Source organism: Mesocricetus auratus, unplaced genomic scaffold (genome assembly GCF_017639785.1).
Source record: "Mesocricetus auratus isolate SY011 unplaced genomic scaffold, BCM_Maur_2.0 Super-Scaffold_100003, whole genome shotgun sequence".
Classification (NCBI taxonomy): Eukaryota; Metazoa; Chordata; class Mammalia; order Rodentia; family Cricetidae; genus Mesocricetus; species Mesocricetus auratus.
The window spans coordinates 25336222-25343950 of NW_024429188.1; positions in this window are offsets into that span (position 1 = coordinate 25336222).

The following is a 7729-nucleotide window of genomic DNA, read 5'->3' on the forward strand; positions in this document are numbered from 1 at the left end:
TTGCCGCAAACAATGCTTAATGACGTGGAAAACGGCAAAAGTATGATTGGGGGTGAATATGATTACACGGTGTTATAGTCATGTATGAAAATGTCATCAAACCTATTATTGTACATAATTAATAAATCCTACTAAAAGTAAAGCTGTTTAAAAAAGAATCAGGACCCATGTTAGAGAGATGGCTCACTTGCTGTTCTTATGGAGGATGAGAGTTCAATTCCCAGCATCCACATGGTGGATCACAACCATCAGAAACTGGAGTTCCCCGTGATCTGACATCCTCATCTGGCCTCCAGGGGTACCATGGTGCACACACATTCATGCAGTCAAAGCACATTAAAAATATTAGGACCAAGATATCAGTAGTTGCAAGGCTCAAAATCCCTAAAGTTAGCTGCTAATACATCACAGAAAATAGGAAGCTAGTGTTCAATAGTTGTCTGTGCAGATTAAGGTCAGAACCATACCATGACAGGATCTCGTCCCAAATCTTCACTCAATAGGTGATCTGAAGTGACTGGAGAATATATTAGGTATCTCATTTTAGAGCATTAATAGGTAACATTTCAGGTGTTCGGTCAAATATGTGGTTTCTAGTTAAGTATTTCCAGCATTCTGAGCCTTCCAATGTAAACATGAATTCATAGAAAGAAAAGCTGTGTCTGCAAAGGATGTTTGATTAAAACTTTAATGACGTGGAGAGGTTGGAATTTTGTGGCTCCAGAATCTAATTAGCTTATCTTGAGCTAACTTCACCCTATGTTAGCTAAGCATTTCTTGTCAACCATCAACCTGACCCCTACTGATGCTAACACCCTGTGACAGATTTTTAAAAGCCTTTTGGGATGTATTAACAAAACCCTAGCTTTTTACTAGAGGGCTGTCAGATAATGTCTAAGGCAGTGGTTATCAACCTTCGTAATGCTGTGACTCTTTAATATAGTTCCCCATGCTGTGGTGACCCCCTCAGCCATAAGATCATTTATGTTACTACTCCATAACTATAGTTTTGCTATTGTTATGAATTGCAATGTGAATATCTGATATGCAGGCTATCTGATATGTGAGCCACAAGTTGAGAATCACTGAACTAAGTTCCATAACAAAGTTCTCCTTGTCATGCTACAACCTGCCTACCCACCAATATATCTGAAAAGTGCTTTGATTTATTACTTTTATTTGTTCTGTTACTATAAAAAGTACATGAAATTTTTACCTCATCAAAGCACGCTATTTGGGGTAACCTAAATCTATGTTCTGAGATTACTGTTGCTCATATTTGGTTCCAGAATGCATTATTTTCCCCTTTGAAGGGAGAGCTGTATTTCTGCATCAACACCAATGATCATGAAGGACTGTTCATTGAGGGATTTACTAGTCTCCAGAGTCTCATAAAATGGGTCACTTCCCACACTCTACCCTCACTGGCAGCATTTCTGTCAAAGGGTACATCTAATGCTACATGCTAAACTTCCCATCTGTCTGTACAGGCTTCCAGATTGTAATATTTTGTTGTTAAACACTAACCACTATTTTATTAATGATAGTTTTATATCTTAATCCTAACTGAAACACAGAAGGCATCCGTATACTGTTTTGTTAGCCTGTGAGCTTTGTGACAGTATTATGTCTCTGAAGTCTTGTTTAAAACAGTACTAGTTTTCAAACTTAGGACCTCATACATGCCACCATGATTATTCTACCACTGAGGCTTATCCTCAGTCCTCCAGGCCTATAAAATATCTTTGTATACAGTGTTTTAACATATAAAATACAAGCTATATTCTTTAGGAAAATGGGTTCAAAAAGTGTCTTTGTGAAAGAACACACACATGTGCACATGCATATATATATTTATATTTCATAATTTACATATAGAAATACTTCCATAGATACTTAAGTTGATTATCCATCTTTTTAAAAGGAAAAAGTATAATTATACTTATTATGACTGGGCATAGTAGTGCATGCCTGTAATCACATCACTGGAGAGGATGAGGCAGGAGAATCCCAGTATGAGGACATTTATCATTATAAAGCTTACCTAGCATGCCCATGGCCCTGAGCTACACCCCCAGATCTGAGCAATAAAGGAAATGGAAGAGAAAAAAGGAGGGATGGAAGGGAGTGAGGGAAGAAGGGAGAGAAGGACGAGAATTCAGTTAAAGGAAGTACACTGTGCTATAACTCAAAGACCACTAGATGGCACATAGCACAACGAAATGAACAGTGAATTAATGAGCCCAGAGGCCTATTCAAGCTGTTTGAACAGCTGTCTCTAATGATTTTTTTTCCCTTGTGAGACAGGGTCTCATGCAGACCAGGCTGGCCTCCAACTCATTATGTAGCTGAAGCTAGCCCTGAGCTCATGATACTTGTGTCTTTACTTTCCAAAAACTCCAGAGGTTTTGTGTTTGTTTGTTTACAAATAGCGAACTTAAAATGAGAATAATTCAAAACTAAGTACAATTCAATGAAGCACCTTAACTTGTATTGAGCACATACTATCCATGTCAGAGCAATTATGTTTATCATGACCTAACTGAAAGTCCATTTTCTATCATAACCTACTTACTGACAATATGGTATATGTACTATTCATACATAAAAATGCCACACAACATTTACTGTGCACGGCATGTTCTGATGTTCTTAAATATTTACAGATTATTCACCAAATTTTGATCCAGCAATTTCAAATTTGAAAAAATACATCTTACAAATATATGGGTATATTAAACAGATACAAAGACAGAACACACCAATGCCTAGTATATCAATACTTTAGCAATTGTAACTTTTCTTCTTATGACTATTATGATTTTGATCATTTGTCATATTTTAAAGATTTCCTAGTTTTATGCATATATGTGTTTGTGTGAGTGCATGTACATGTATGGCTATGCAGACACATGGGTCTGTGGACAATGTACAGATGCCAGAATCAGCCATCAATGCCCCCTCTATTATTTTATCTGCTCCTTTGAGGCAGAGTCTCTCTCTGAACATGGGGCTCACATTTTCTCAGCGATCTCAGAAATCTTTGTGTATCCTCTCCACTCAGAACTGGGCTTATAGGTATACACAGGATGCCCAGCTTGTTATACAGGTTCTAGGATTTGAAATTTGATACTCATGGTTTGCACAGCAAACACCCTTACCACTGAGTCATACCTCTAGCCTGTTTATTTGCTTTAGCCATCACTCACTCTATTGAAGGTACACAATTTCTGTACTACACACACATACACACATAGTATCCTTTCTTCAGTTACTTTAATCCTTTCTAGTATAGTGAAGCCTTGAGTGGTTCTGTTTTTTTTAAAATAAATTTTTTATTTAAACTAGAAACAAGTTTATTTTACATATCAATCCCAGCTCCATGTCCCTCCCATCCTTCCATGACTCCCCACCGGCCCCGCATCCCACTGCCCTTCCACTCCCCAGAGAAGTTGAGGCCTTCCATGGGGGTCATCAAAGTCTGTCATATCATTTGGGGCAAGGCCTATGGCCTTCCCCATGTATCTAGGCTGAGAGGGTATCTGGTTTTGAACATAAGAGGCAAAGGATGGAGCAGTGTTATGAGATGCTGTCTTCTGAATATGATATGGTTGTTGCACCTAAGAACTCCCAGGAAGCAAACTGTGGTTAGCTGCACAAGACCTACACAAGACTGAGGCTGAACCCATTAACATTCCATCATGTGTGGGGAGGGGCTTATAAGGTTCCACATTTAGCTGAGAAACTAAAGGCAGTTAACATTTGCCCAGGGAAGGAGCAGGGTCATATCCATCAGTGGTGTACCACTGAGCAATTGACTATTTTTACTCAAATAAATATCCCCCACTAATACTCATGCAGGCAACCCTAATTAAAAGTAATAGGGAACCTAACAGGTAGTCTTGTTGGGATGAAACAGTTCAGTCAGTGGGAGCAGAAAATGGATATGAGACAGTAATGGAGGTTGAACATGATCAAACTACATTAAATAGATCAAGAAACTGTGAAATAAATTTTTATTCATTTAAAAAATCAAAATTTTTCATAAATTTTATTTTGATAATCTTTCCTCTCCCCCAACACCACCCAAGTTCACGTTCTGTCTCAAAAAGAAAACAAAAATGAAAATCAAGACAAACTAAAAATAATCAACAATGCAAACAACTCAGAACAAAACAAAATACACGCACAACAACAACAAAACAAAACAAGGTGTTTTCTTTGTGTTGTCCACACTGCTCTTGGACAGGGGCATGCCCTGGATTGTGGTCAATATACTCAATGGCATTCTATTAGAAAGCACTGCTTTTTTCTCCTTTCCCAGCAGGTATCAATTGCAAATAGATTTTGTGTCTGCTTCCCCATCTCAGTGCTGGGATTTTTGTCTGGTTTGAACCTGTGCAGGTTTTTTGTGTACTGTTACAGTGAGTTCATATGTGTATCAGTACTATTACATCTGAAGGATGATGTTTCCTTGGAGTCATTCACTATCGTTCTTGTATCCTCCTCTTTTGTATAAATCCCTGCTTGAGGGGAAGAATTGGATGAAGACATTCTATCAGGGTGTAGTGCTCCAAAGTCTCTCCCTCTCTGCACACTGTCTAGTTGTGGGTCTGACTTAATTCCCATCTACTGCAAGAAGCTTCTCATGAGGGTTCAGCCATGCTTCTATCTGTGGCTATTGTAATATGCTCTTCAGCAGTCATTTTATTGCTGTGTTCCTTAGCAGAATAATAGTAGTAGTTTTCCCCTAGGCCCACCATGACCTAGCTAGTCTCGGGTTCTTTGCTACTAAATGTCAGGTATGGGTTCAGTCTCATGTAATAGAACTTAAGTCCAATCAAAAAGTGTGTGATACTCCCATAACATATTGGTCACTATTGCATCAGTGTATTTTTCCGGTAGGTCTCCGTTGTAATCACAGGATTTTTACTTGTAACTAGGTGAAACTGATGATTGATTTCTTCCTCTAGTAGCATACAAAGTACCTTCCAGCACCATGAACGCTTGTAAGTAGGGATGAAGCTTCTAATTTGGTACCAGCTCCATTTCCCATGTTTGATAACATAAGTATATTGCGTTTGCAGCAATAGGGCCTTACTATGAGTTTATGCAGAATAACCAGTAATCTTGGCAATAGTCTGTGATTATTGGGAGGCCTATCACTCGACAAGATGTAACCTATTCTTGGAACTGGAGGTTTTACTTGGTGGCTTAAGATGTCTATATGTATACATTTTAGGAAGCGTCTACAGTAGATTTCCATATGACTTTTCAAAAGGTCTTTATTGTTAATTGTCTTTACCCACACCCCTCCTTTATCCTTCCCTCCCATTCCCCTCCACATTTACTCCTCCTAAATATCTTACACATAATGTGAAATAAATTGTAAATTAAAATTTTAAAGAACTTGTTTTTTCTGAAGTTCAGTTTTTAGCATCCATATCTTAAGTGGAGTTTGGTAGTTAATAGAATATTTTTATTTATTCTTGGGCAATTTCATACAAGCATACAATGAACTTGGATTATATTCACCCTATTTTTCCCCAAATCTAATTCCTCACAGACCTTCTGTACACATCTTACTATACAATCCTCCTGACTACTTCATGTCTTGTTTTTTTTAAATAATTCAGAGTCTCATCAGTGCTGCCCATATGCCTATGCATACGGGTCAATCTATTAAAGCATAGTCAACCTACCAGGTACCATATGCTTGAAGAAAACTGACTCTCCCTCCCTCAGCAGAATCTCAACTATGACCAGGGCCACATGAACTCCTCTGCCCTCCATGTTAACTGGCTGTGATTCCATCAGTGCAATGAGCCTGTCACATCCAGAAGACACTGTTTCCTCCCAGTCCTTTCTGGCATCTGATACTCTTTCTGCAACCTCTTCCATGATTTTACCTGAACTTTGAATGAGGGAGGGTGATAGAGATGTCTCCTTTATGGTTAAACACTTCCCAAGCCTTTACTTTCTGCACTTTGACCAGTGGTCTCTGTTTTAACTGCTGACCACTGCACAAACATGTTTCTCTGATGAGGGATGAGAACTATACTAATCTATGGGTTTCGATATACATACTGAGAAGGCAGTTTGGTGATATGTCCATTTAGCAAAATAGCTCTTCCCTAGACTATGATCTCCCAGTCATGGGTTCTTTGTCATATTTCCGTAGCAGCCCTGGGTTCCCCATGTGAAACACGTCTTAAATCCAATTGAGAAAGCGGTTGCTTGCCCCTGAAAGCACTCATACCACTGCTACACCAATGGCGCATCTTTCCAGGATGGTCGTTATTGGAGCACTCAGTCTTATCCACCACTGGGTTAAGACTGTTGACTTTTGCATTGTGGCACTGCAGTACTCTGAAAATCTCTCATTCTAAAAGACTGGAACTTGGGCTAGACCTCAGGAACAATGAAAATAGTACTCATTGAGGTCACTTAAGACTGAAAACTGCTATCCTATTGTGCTTTAAGCTTGTTTGTTTAACTTGTCTTTCATTTCCCATGTAAATCAACTTTTACAACCTAAGGTAACACGTAGCTTTAATCTTAAGTTGTGAACTCTTCCATGCCCCTGAATCACAGTAAGGCATGTGTGATCTGATGATTATCTTCTGACGACAGCAAAAATAAAGTTCGAAATCAGTCTTATAAAATGTCCGCCATAAGTGTTGAATGTAACCTTCAGATAGTGCTTGGTAAATAATGGTGTTTGTAACACTGTTACTTGGGTCAGTTTGGAGTCAGTGATGTAATTCCTTGTAAAACTCTGTTAAAGATTTCTGTATCCCATTCCTGTCTCCTGTGATGTTTTCTGTACTGTTCAATAAAGATAGAAAAAAACCCTTCATGAGGGACAGACACAGAGACAGTGCAGAGAAAGGGGATGAGGGAATAATAGCAGCTACAGATGTTTGAAATGCCCATATCAAAACCTACTATTTTATAAACTTCCATACACATTCATGAACATTCTGTTTGTCTCTCTGTCTGTCTCTTTCTCTCTCTGACACACACCAATGTTGTGGGATATTTGTACACTGTGCGATTGGTATAATAAAAAGCGGAATGGCCAATAGTTCTGCAGGAGGTATAGGCAGGACTTCTGGGCAGAGGGAGGTAGTAAGAAGAGGAATCTAGGCACTCGAGAGAGATGTAAGGAGACACAGAGGGAGCAGGATAGGCAGTATGTGACAGAGGCCAGACCTGTAACAAGTAGTTTTCTGTCCCACCAGCCAGTTCCCAAAAATGACACAGCTACTTCTTATTAATTATGAAAGCTCAGCCTATAGCGTAGACTTGTTCCTCACTAGCTTTTATAACTTAAATTAACCCATTTATCACATGGCATTACCTCTCTTTCATCTTGCCCCTCCTGTTTCCTCTCTGTGTCTCCTGACTTATACTTCCCCTCCATTCCTTCTCCTCTTCCTTTCTCTCCCTGGAAATCTGCCTATACCTTCTGCCTAGCTATTGGCCATTGGGCTCATTATTAAACCAATCACAGCAGTATATCTTTACACAATATACAAACATACCACAACACAGACCTTGAGACACTGTGGGTCTCAAGAGTTCCATGAAATAAGGAAAAATGCGGTGGTCAGGGGGCTTCTAAGGATGTGCAACCTGAGATATTTCAGGTGCCCACGGCTCCCTTTGATCAATAATCGCCTAATACTTTGGGGGTCTGACACCTATACCCCCAAAGGAAAATAAT